This window comes from Trachypithecus francoisi, unplaced genomic scaffold (assembly GCF_009764315.1).
Source record: "Trachypithecus francoisi isolate TF-2019V2 unplaced genomic scaffold, Tfra_2.0 Contig01440, whole genome shotgun sequence".
NCBI classification, from domain to species: Eukaryota; Metazoa; Chordata; class Mammalia; order Primates; family Cercopithecidae; genus Trachypithecus; species Trachypithecus francoisi.
In genome coordinates, this window is record NW_022681431.1 from 24,361,960 (window position 1) to 24,373,339 (window position 11,380).

The 11,380-nt window shown below is 36.5% G+C and overlaps 1 long non-coding RNA gene across 1 annotated transcript; it reads right to left on the reverse strand.

Moving 5' to 3' along the window:
• Positions 1-974: 974 nt before the first annotated feature.
• LOC117092238 lies at positions 975-8,359 on the reverse strand. The gene is made up of 3 exons (XR_004440689.1): positions 8,266-8,359; positions 2,624-2,738; positions 975-1,115 (listed from the first exon to the last, which is right to left on the reverse strand). It is a non-coding gene; the product is annotated as an uncharacterized LOC117092238 (long non-coding RNA).
• Between the last annotated feature and the right edge of the window lie 3,021 nt (positions 8,360-11,380).

Here is an 11,380-nt window from a genome sequence, read left to right on the forward strand (position 1 = left end):
TCACACACTTATCCCTACAATATCTCCCTGTGGAGAAAAAGGAAAAGTAAAATGATTTAAATTGACATTTTTCCCTCAGTCTCTGGCTAGAGCATCCAATGGCCATTTCAAAGCCATATCACTTTACTTCATTTATTCTTATAGTAGTATTCCAGTGAGATAAGAAGTGGAAGGCCTTTCCACCACATAATAACAAATGGAACAGAGGTACAGAATATTTTTAAAAAGACTTGTCCAAGGACACATTCTGAATTAGCAATATGCCAATAAGTTAGCCAAAGCCTTATGATCTTTGCACCAATCTTCTTCCGCTCAAATATGCAAATTCAATGATATAGACTTTTTGAGATCTACTCTGTGCAAGCCATGTGCTTTGAACTCCTGCACACATAGAAACTATGAACCTCAGGGATGGTAAGTAGGGCAGGCATAAGCACGTACAGAGAGTCACAGCAGCTTTACGGAAAGAACACAGATTTTAGATTGAGGTCAAAGCAGATTTGAAGCAACTATCTTGATGTGGCTTTTGGTACTGCTATTACCTCGGGTAAGTTTTTAAAGCAGAGGTTTCTCATAAAGAATAATTTTAAGGATTAAAATTATTACAGAGTCATTTTAAGGATGAAATAAGATTGGTATATGTGGAGAACATCAAGTTTTATGTTTGTTGTTTTTGTTATCATTATGGTTATTATTGCTATTATTGTTTTAATGACATTGTGTCCTTTAGCTTTAGAGTACAAAGACTCTTGACTACCATTTATGATTAGGAGGCTTTCGTGAGTATAATATATGACTTGTTTGCTTTCTGGTTCCATGTACCCTCCCTCCACTGCTTTCACTGAATACCCAAATTTGGGTTCAGCTCTGCCCCAAACCCAGACTTCCCATGGCCAGCGGGACTTTAATGAATGTTCATAAGTCAAGTGAGAAACACCACCTCTTCCTGTCTGGGGGTACTTTTGTAGTATTCTCCTGCCTTCAAAATGAGACGTATGCCATCAGCACTCCCGGTTCTCACACCTTCAGACTTGCACTGGATTTTCACTATCAGGTCTCCTGAGACCTTCAGACTCAGACTGGAACTATAAATGCAAGCTTTCCTGGGTATTCAGCTTGCAGACAAAAGAACATGGGACTTATCAGCTTCCATAATTATTGCATAAGCCAATTACTTATAATAAGACTCTCTCTCTCTCTCCCCTTTCTCTCTCTCTCCCCCCTTTCTCTCTCTCTCCCCCCTTTCTCTCTCTCTCTCTCCCCTTCTCTCTCTCTCTCTCTCCCCTTTCTCTCTCTCTCTCTGTCCCTCACCCCACCTCTCCTAGTAACTCTGTTTCTATGGAGAACTCTAATTAATACAGGCTAATTTTAAAAGGTTAAAAATGAAATTAGAAAGAAAAATTTAAAAAAACAGGAGTAACCAGTGCCAAGGCTTATAATAATAATAATAACTTCCCTCGTCTGCCACAGCAGCACTGTGAGGAGTGAAGAGTGTACTCTGGGCACTGCTGGAAAGTCCTATATCTTCTCTTCCCCACCCCACAACACCTTGACTCTCACCAACACTGCTTACCTCAATGCCATTAGGATAATCATCATTATGAAAATCATCATTATGAATTTTATCCCTTTTAACATCATCTCTCATCTCTTGATGTTAATACCCATATAGATCCATGGGAAGGAAGGGGTGCCCCTACTCTCTGACCACACCCAGACTGTGGACAACTATCCAGCTCTCATTTTCTCAGTAATTCTTGTTATCACTTTTCATGGTTTTTTTTTTTTTTTTTTTTTTTTTCTCTTCCCTTACTAGAATGTAAGTTTCTTGGGGGCAGACATTATGTATTAGACTGGTGCAAAAGTAATTGTGATTTTTGCCATTAAAAGTAATTGCAGTTTTGCCATGTTGGTGTTTTTGTGTATTTCATTTACTGAAATATTCTCAGCATTTAAAACAGTGCTGACATGGACTGGCATACTTATTCAAAAATTTAACCATAATTGTAATGATGATGATAATATTCTATTTATTAAGCACTTTTAATAAGTTAAGTATTATGCTAGGTTCTTTGAGTATGTTATTTCAGTTTATCTTTGCATAACTCTATGAAATAGACTCTTTCACTAGCCCTATAGCATAGAGAAGTTGAATAATTTGTTTAAGGCTATTCAGCTGATAAGTGACAGAGTTCACGAGAAGTCCCCATTCAGGCAGCTCTTAGAATGATTTGACTTCCTGGACTCTGGACACCATCTGCAGATGCCCTAGTCAAGATGTCATGCTTTTTAGGAGAAATACTGACAATCTGTTGTATCAGATCACAGTTCTGCTGAACTTCATAGTATATTGTGCCTCTGACTAGATTTTTGGGTTCTCCATCTTTAGGTAGGCTTAGGTTTTCCTTTCACTGACTTAATATAGAAAGCTGGCTGCTTCTTGTCTTTACTCCTAGTCTACCCAAGCTAAGTGTCACTGAGGACCCCACACTCTCCCTGGCCTCTATTTTTTAGACTGTGCCCTGCTTTAGGTTTGTAATTCTCTTGTTAAGGTTATTAGAGTGACTCTATCTTGTCCCATGGCATGGGTGAAGATAATATCATTCCATTCAACTTTTATTACCTATTGTGGACAGGACACAGCTACAGGACCTGCTACATAGCTTCTGGCCAAACCTTGGTTCTTTTTGATGAATCTTGTTCCTTTGTCCCTACATCTCACCATGACATTAAAACTTCTAAAGTGGAAGAGAAGAAAAATAAACTGCTTAGCTTAGCTAGAATACAAAAGCTCTATCTTTGGTCCTACGATTATTATCTACATGGTCCCAATGCAGGCAGCATTTATACTAGAGAGAAATATAGGACAGGATAGCCATACCCTGAATGTTCTATCTCTAAACAATTGTATTGTATTCATTGCATTTTTTTTTCATCAGTATATACTTTTCTCCTCCCTCTCAGATTACAACTTAATTTTGGTCTGAGGAAATAAATTTATTTGAAAACAAATATGATGCAACTGCAAGAAGCCAATTAAAAATCTTGCCTTAGATCCTAAGTAGGACCACCTATTTGAAATTATCAATCTATATTTCAAGTTTCAATGTATATTTCTATATTTCTGACTCATTCTCTGGCTTCGACCTATCTCTAGGCATTAAATAACAACCATAAACTATCAGTCTTTCTTATGCATAACTCTGTTTTTCATGCTTTTAACAATGGCACAAACTATTATATTTTCCTTTCACCTCAGTCTTAAAATTCACTCTTGTCTAATCAGTTCTGGGCACAGATTACCAAAGCTTCAAGTTTCTTTGCAAATGCAGTTTTCTTTATATACATAACCTTGATTTACAGTTACAACTTTCCTTCACCTTTTTTGTACTTTTAAAACCTTTTCTTCCTTTCTTCCTTCCCTTCTTCCCCAATTCATCTTTCCTTTATTTTTTCTATCTGTCTTTTTCAAAATGTTTCTTAGCATTTAATACAAGAAATTCACTGTATCAAACATGAGAAACAAGGATCCATAAAGCAGAGTCCCTTTGCTAAAATGACTATGGGGGAGAGACTTACACAATGGGCAGAGACTTTATAGGGCAGAGACTTACACAATGGAAAAAAATATGTGTTGGTTATCCCAACAAGATGGCACTGAGGATTTTCCCTTAGCTCTCATTGAAATGAGTAATACAGGCATTATCAGAATCAGTTATGGAAACTAGTGAAGAATCTATCCATGTTCCACACACCGGGGCCTATCACGGGCAGGGGGGATGGGGGAAGAGATTGCACTGGGAGTCATACCTGATGTAAATGACGAGTTGATGGGTGCTGACGAGTTGATGGGTGCAGCACACCAACATGGCACAAGTATACATATGTAACAAACCTGCACGTTATGCACATGTACCCTAGAACTTAAAGTATAATAATAAAAAAAAATAATCTATCCATTAACTTGAAACATTGCAAAGTCTCAAATGTAGCTGAGACATCATACAGAAGGATGGAATAGCAGGCCAATTTGAGGTTCCTCCTATCTTATCTCTCCTCTAATTATAAAACAACATATATGCTCCTAACTTATGAGAAAAGAATGGAGTTGAGAGAAAGTCATAGATTTGCTTGGAAAACTATGTTGCACTCTTTTTTGCCACTCTTTTTTGGCCACATCTAGCAGGGAGAGTATCATTCCTATTTCCCTGAGGGGAGCAGGGAATTATTCTCAAGTACTTGAAGATACTTTCCTTAGCTTTTAATATGTATGTTTCTATTTGACTTGATAGATCAAAATTAGATAGACTTCTGGCCAAAACCTTAGTTCTTTTTGATGAATCTTGTTCTCTTGACCCTACATCTCACCATAGTATTCAAAAAAGCTAAAATTAACTAGAAAAAAAAAAAAAGAGAAAGTAGAGTTAAGGAAATAACAAAAGATGATGAAAGTATGAATTAATATGTAAAAATAACAAGTATATTTTACAGCATGTTTTTGAAAACTTAACAAGATAGAAAAACTACCAGCTAACTTAATTAAGAAATAAGGAAGAAAGCACAAATGTGCCAAATAAACAAAAAAAGTGATAGAAAAATATTATATTTCAATGAATTCAGTACTGCATTAAAACATAAGAAATATTATTAAAATATGAGACTAATTTGAAAAATATTATGCACATAAATTTGGAAACTTAGATAAAATAAAAAATCCTCAGGAAATTTTTATACCCAATTATACTTGATACAGAAAATTTAAAATCTTAATTTCTTTACAAGAAATTGAGAATTTACCAAAGAGATATGCCCCCCATCAACAGAAAGAAAAAAACAAAAGAAAAACAACAACAAAAAAAACCTTCAAAAAAAAAACACATAAAACACTAGGTCCAGAAGTTTTCAAGGCAAAATTTCACAATAGCTTCAAAGACTAAATGATTTCAATGCTACCTTAACTACTAGAAAGAATATATTCAAATTTTTATTAGGAAACCAGTAAAACACTTCTATTTAAATTCAATAAAGCTTGCACAATTAAAAAAAAAAAAAACCTAAAGGGTAATTTTCTGTCATAGTTAGTTATATGCACAAAATTTGGAAATAAAATGCAGTATACATATTTTTAAAAACCTCCATGACCATAGTGATATAATATCTCTGAGAAAAATTATATAATTGTCTATTAAGCTATTGAAAAAGTCTTTGAAAAATTCAACACTTATTTCTGATTAAAACAAATAAACATTATAAAAGTGTACATAACTCGCATTAAAATCCAGAATTTTACCTAATGGAAAAAAACCGTAGGCTTTTCTAAGGAAATGTTGCTCACAATATTTACTACTATTTAACTATATACTAAAGATATTATGAAATAGATTCAGTCTTTTAAAACAGTATTAGAATCATAAGACTTAAAAGGAGAAAAGGATAAAGTTATTTCTAATTACAGATGTGCCTGTAATTATATGCCTGGAAACCCCAAGATAATTAATAATAAATGTAATACAAACAAAAGAAAAAATTCAGAAATAAAGGATACAAAATTAACATAGAAGGCTGGGCACCATGGCCTATGCTTGTAATCCCAGCACTTATTCGAGCCCAGGAGTTCGAGACCAGCCTGGCCAACATGGCGAAACTTTGGTACTACTAAAAATTTCAAAATATAGCCAGGCATGGTGGCAGGTGCCTGTAGTCCCAGCTACTTAGGATGCTGAGGCACGAGAATTGCTTAAACATAGGAGATGGAGGTTGCAGTGAGCCACGACACCATTGCACTCCAGCCTGGGTGACAGAGGAAGACTCTGTCTCAAAAAAAAGAAAAAAGAAAAAAAGAAGTTAACATACAAAAGCCAAGAGCCTTCATATATACAAAGAATATTTTGTGAGAAGACATAATGGAAGAGAAAATCTGACTTGTAATATCAGAAAAATAAAATTAACTACTAAGTAATAAGCGTCATACACTTAACCGGAAGTATGCAAAACTCATACAATGAAAACCTTGATACAATTCATAGTCAAAAAAAGTGAACTTCAGTAAATGAGAAGAGACTTTACGTTATTAGAAATAGAATCTCTCAACATCATACAAATTATTCTTGCATTAATATGTAAATTTAACATTATTGCAATAAATATACCAAGATTATTTTTCCTCCAGAGATAGAAAAATTCATCATACATTTTATATAGAAAATAAACAAGAATAGCAACAAACAAACTAATGAACCAATAAAAAGAGTAAAACGTATTAAAGTATCCAGCCCTATTATTATATCCAGCCTTATATTAAAATATACTAAGAAGTATCTATAATTAACATAGCATATTATTGGCTCTTGAATAGAGAGTAAGTTAGTAGAAAAGAATATGAAGCCCAGAAATTGATGCAAGGATATAAGCAAACTTGGTATATGCTAACAATGGCAGGTTAAATAAATAGGTGATATTAGAACAACTCAATAATCACTGGGAAAGATAAATCAGTGTGGCAATTCCTCAAGGATTTAGGACCAGAAGTACCATTTGATCCAGCAATCCCATTAATCAGTATATACCCAAAGGATTATAAGTTATTCTACTATAAAGATATATGCACATGTGTGCTTATTGCAGCACTGTTCACAAGAGCAAAGACTTGGAACCAATCCAAATGCCCATCAATGATAGACTGGATAAAGAAAATGTGGTACATATACATCATGGAATCCTATGCAACCATAAAAAAGGATGAATTCATGTCCTTTGCAGGGACATGGATGAAGCTGGAAACCATCATTCTCAGCAAACTAACACAGGAACAGAAAACCAAACACTAAATGTTCTCATTCATAAGTGGGAGTTGAACAATGAGAAAACGTGGACACAGGGAGGGAAACATCACACACCGGGGCCTGTCGGTGGGTGGGGGGACTAGGGGAGGGATAGCATTAGGAGAAACACCTAATGTAGATGACGGGCTGATGGGTGAAGCAAACCACCATGGTGTGTGTATACCTATGTAACAAACCTGCACGTTCTGCACATGTATCCTAGAACTTAAAGTGTATTAAAAAAGGATAAATCGCAGTGCATGCCTCCCAATATACATTATAATAAATTTGAAATGGATCTAATACTTAAGAAAAGGATTGAGTTCATATAACTATTAGAGGAAAACTTGGGTCAATTTCTTTAAAACTTCAGAGTGGCAAAAGTTTGTTTTCGCCATGACTCAAAATCCAGAAACAATGAAGTATTGATATATTTTATTACTTAATAATTACACAGAAACCAGAAACTTCTTCATGGCCAATAAACTAATAATAATCAAGAGAACGAGAAAGACAGATCAGAAGAAAATATTTGAAATGCATGTCACATTAACACCGGGTTCAAGTGATTCTCCTGCCTCAGCCCCCTGAGTAGCAGGGATTACAGGCCCACACCATCATACTTGGCTAATTTCTGTAATTTTTAGTAGAGACAGAGTTTCTCCACATTGGCCAGGCTGGTCTCAAACTCCTGATCTCAGGTGATCCACCCTCCTCGGCCTCCCAAAGTGTGAGGATTCAATAATCTTAATATTTAAGGAACTTACAAAAATCAAGAGCAAAGAGCAAATCCACTTCCAGAATAGTAGAAAGAGGAGCACAAGAAAACAACTCTTTACAGAAAATGATTTTTAAACCTTAATTGTTTAAGTTGTATTTTAAATTAAATTTTAATTAAATTGTTAATTTGGAAATTGTCCTAAGAGCATACAACAAATGGAGACATATTTAATATTAAGGAAATTCTACTAAATTTCAGCAAGAATAGCAAGAGGGTAGCATGAGAGCCACTCTCCATTCCTCCCAGCCACTTCAAGGTGCACCTTACAGAAATGACTCCAGATGCTCTATTCTGAGCAGATGTGGCCAAGAAGATGAGTGTTTTTTTTTTCCCCCCAGCTCCTAGTCTAGATCTACAATTTCATCCCAGGAAAAGTAATGTTGTTTTTCCTCTGCCCCACTCTCATGTTAGAGAGCTTCTCTGGCTAGTGTGTGTGGCCAAAATAATCAGTGTTCTCTTCTCTTCAACCTCTACTAATAGGATGAAAGCTCTAATCCAGGTACAGACAACTGAGCATACTGGACCCTTTTCATGCCCTCCCTAGCTTCTTCATAAGACTGTTGATGGTAGGGGCAAGCCAAGATTACCAGGGACTACCACACTCCCATCTCTCTACTTTACAGAACAAGTGTCATTCTGGAAAAAGCAGGATACTGGCCTCACCCACAGATCCAGTCCACTGATGGAAAGTCTTGTAAGGAAGGAGAGGTAGGCGTTAAAGAGAAGAGTTCTTCAGCTCTACCTGAAGGAACTAAATTTATTTGGAATAGGGCTTAGAGAATACATGCCTAAAGGCATTGTCAAAAACAGTGGTGTTCTTGGCTGGAAAAAATTAAGAAGCTTTCATAATTCTATGATACTGGTGACAGCAAGCAAAAAATGGAATAGCAACCAGTTTAACAGAGAGAGCCCGGCTAAAAATACAGCTAAGAAGAGTCCCCATAGGATCACAGTCAAACCTGGAGGATGAGAAAGCTGCATGCTTCTGCTAGGCTGTCTCCACTCAGAAACAATTACAACAGTATGTGAAGCAGTATTGAAAACTTCCCAAGCTGCACACAAATTCATCGAAAAGGACAGAAGCCTCATTAAAACTAGAGTGTGAAGCATAACCTATGACAGAACACTGGCTGAACAATAAGCTACTCTGACCAAGTGACAAATCCTATGAAGCTAGACATAAAAAGAAAATCACACATTCCTGCTGGTATGGAATAATGTGTGCATGACCAAGGCTTCACACCCTGATAATCAAAGACAGAAAATGCAAGCTACTAGTCCCTGGTAGAACTAGTGGACAAAACACATAAACTCCTTGAACTGTGATAGCAGCCTCGGAAGTATATACATATTCAATAATAAGTGATAAGTATCTGTCTGGCCATGCTGGTTTAAGTACTCTTTGACCATTTATTAATGGCTTATGCTGATCCAGAGGTTACTGCTAGGTCATCATTCTAAAAGATACAAACAAGAAAAAAATTGTGCAGGGATACAGAGACTATACACAATGAGGGAAATAGACTTCAGAGAGTAAGTTCAGCCAGATAACTGATAAATAAATGAAAAAGCAAACAACACAAATATCAGAACCCCAAGGGAATCAGTATCCAGAGTAGCTACAATATATTATTACAAATGTCCAATCGTCAATCAAAAAAAATTATAAGACATGAAAAGGAACAGAAAAGTATGATCTGTGCCCAGGGAACAAACAAAGGACCTGTAAAATGATTTTGAAGGGTTTTCAATGTTGGACTTAGCAGACAAACACATCAAAGAAGCTATTATAAATATGTTCGAAGAACTAAGTAAATCACATCTCAAAAAGTAAATGTATAATGACAATATCTAAACAAAGAATATTGATAATAAGATAGAAATATAAAAATGGAAATAAGAATTCTGGAATTGAAAAGTATGAGCCATATGAAAAATTATCTAATGAAACTCAAAACAGACCTGAGCTGGCAGAAGAAATAATCAGTGAATTAAAGATGGATGGAGATTATGCAATTAAAAGAACAGAGGGAAAAATACAATGAAGAAAAATGCATAGACCCTCAAATAAATGTGAGATGCCATTAAGTACACCAATACCTACACTAGAAGGAGGAGAGAGAAAAAGACAGAAAAAAATTGAAGATATAATGCTTGAAAATTTCTCAAATTTGAAGAAAACCTTACTCGATACATCCAAGAAGCTCAAGGAACTCCAAGTATGACAAACACAAAAGATCCACATCTAGACACATTGTAGCCAAAATGTTAAAAGCCAAAGATAAAGAGAAAATCTTGAAAACAATAAGAAGGAAAATGACTCATCATACACAAAGGAAACCAAATAACATTAACAGCTAAGTTCTCATCCAATATAATGGAAGGTAGAAAGCAGTGGGATGACATATTCAAAGCACTAAAAGAAAAAGAAAACATTAACTAAGAATGTTATAACTAGGAAAAATACCTATCAAAAATAAAGGTAAAATAAGAACATTCCAAGATTAAAACAATACCGAGGGCTGGGCGCCATGGCTCACGCCTGTAATCCCAGCACTTTAGGAAGCCAGGACAGGCAGATCATGAGGTAAGGAGTTTGAGACCAGCCTGACCAACATGGTGAAACCCTGTCTCAACTAAAAATACAAAAATTAGCTGGGTGTGGCGGCAAGTGCCTGTAATCCCAGCTACTCAGGAGGCTGAGGCAGGAGAATTGCTTGAACCTGGGAGGTGGAGGTTGCAGTGAGCTGAGATCGTGCCATTGCACTCCAGCCTGGGCAAGAAAGCAAGACTCCATCTCAAAAAAAAAAAAAGAAAAAAAAAATTACTGAGACAACTTGTTGCTAGCAGAAATGCAATACATTTGACAATAACAGGATAAAAGAGTTGACTGGAGGCCGGGCGCTGTGGCTCAAGCCTGTAATCCCAGCACTTTGGGAGGCCGAGACGGGCGGATCACGAGGTCAGGAGATCAAGACCATCCTGGCTAACACGGTGAAACCCCGTCTCTACTAAAAAAAATACAAAAAATTGGCCGGGCGAGATGGCGGGCGCCTGTAGTCCCAGCTACTCGGGAGGCTGAGGCGAGAGAATGGCGTAAACCCGGGAGGCGGAGTTTGCAGTGAGCTGAGATCTGGCCACTGCACTCCAGCCTGGGCGACAGAGCGAGATTCCGTCTCAAAAAAAAAAAAAGAGTTGACTGGAAACTGCATTGGAAGTGGGTGGAAAGCTGTGTTGAAGTAAGACACGACACTAGATGGCAAATGGAATTCACAAGAAGGAATGAAGGGAATCAGAAATAGTAACTAAAAAAGTAGCTATATAAGTCAGGGTTCTCTAGAGGGACAGAACCTAATTGGATATATATCTAATAGGATATATATAAACCTCATATAATATATATGTATATATACACATATATGTATGTGTATATGTGTGTGTGTGTATATATATATGAGGGGTCCATATATATAGAGGAGTCGACTAAGTATTAACTTACACAATCACAAGATCCCACAATAGGCTGTCTGCAATATTGAGGAGCAAGGAGAGTCAGTCCGAGTCTCAAAACTAAAGAACTTGGAGTCCGATATTTGAGGGCAGGAAACATCCAGCATGGGAGAAAAATGTAGGCTGGGAGGCTAGACTGGTCTTCCTTTTTAATGTTTTTCTGCCGGGTTTATATTCTCTGGAAGCTGATTAGTTGGTGCCCACCAGATTAACGGCAGGTCTGCCTTCCCCGTGCACTGACTCAAATGTGAATCTCCTTTGACAACAC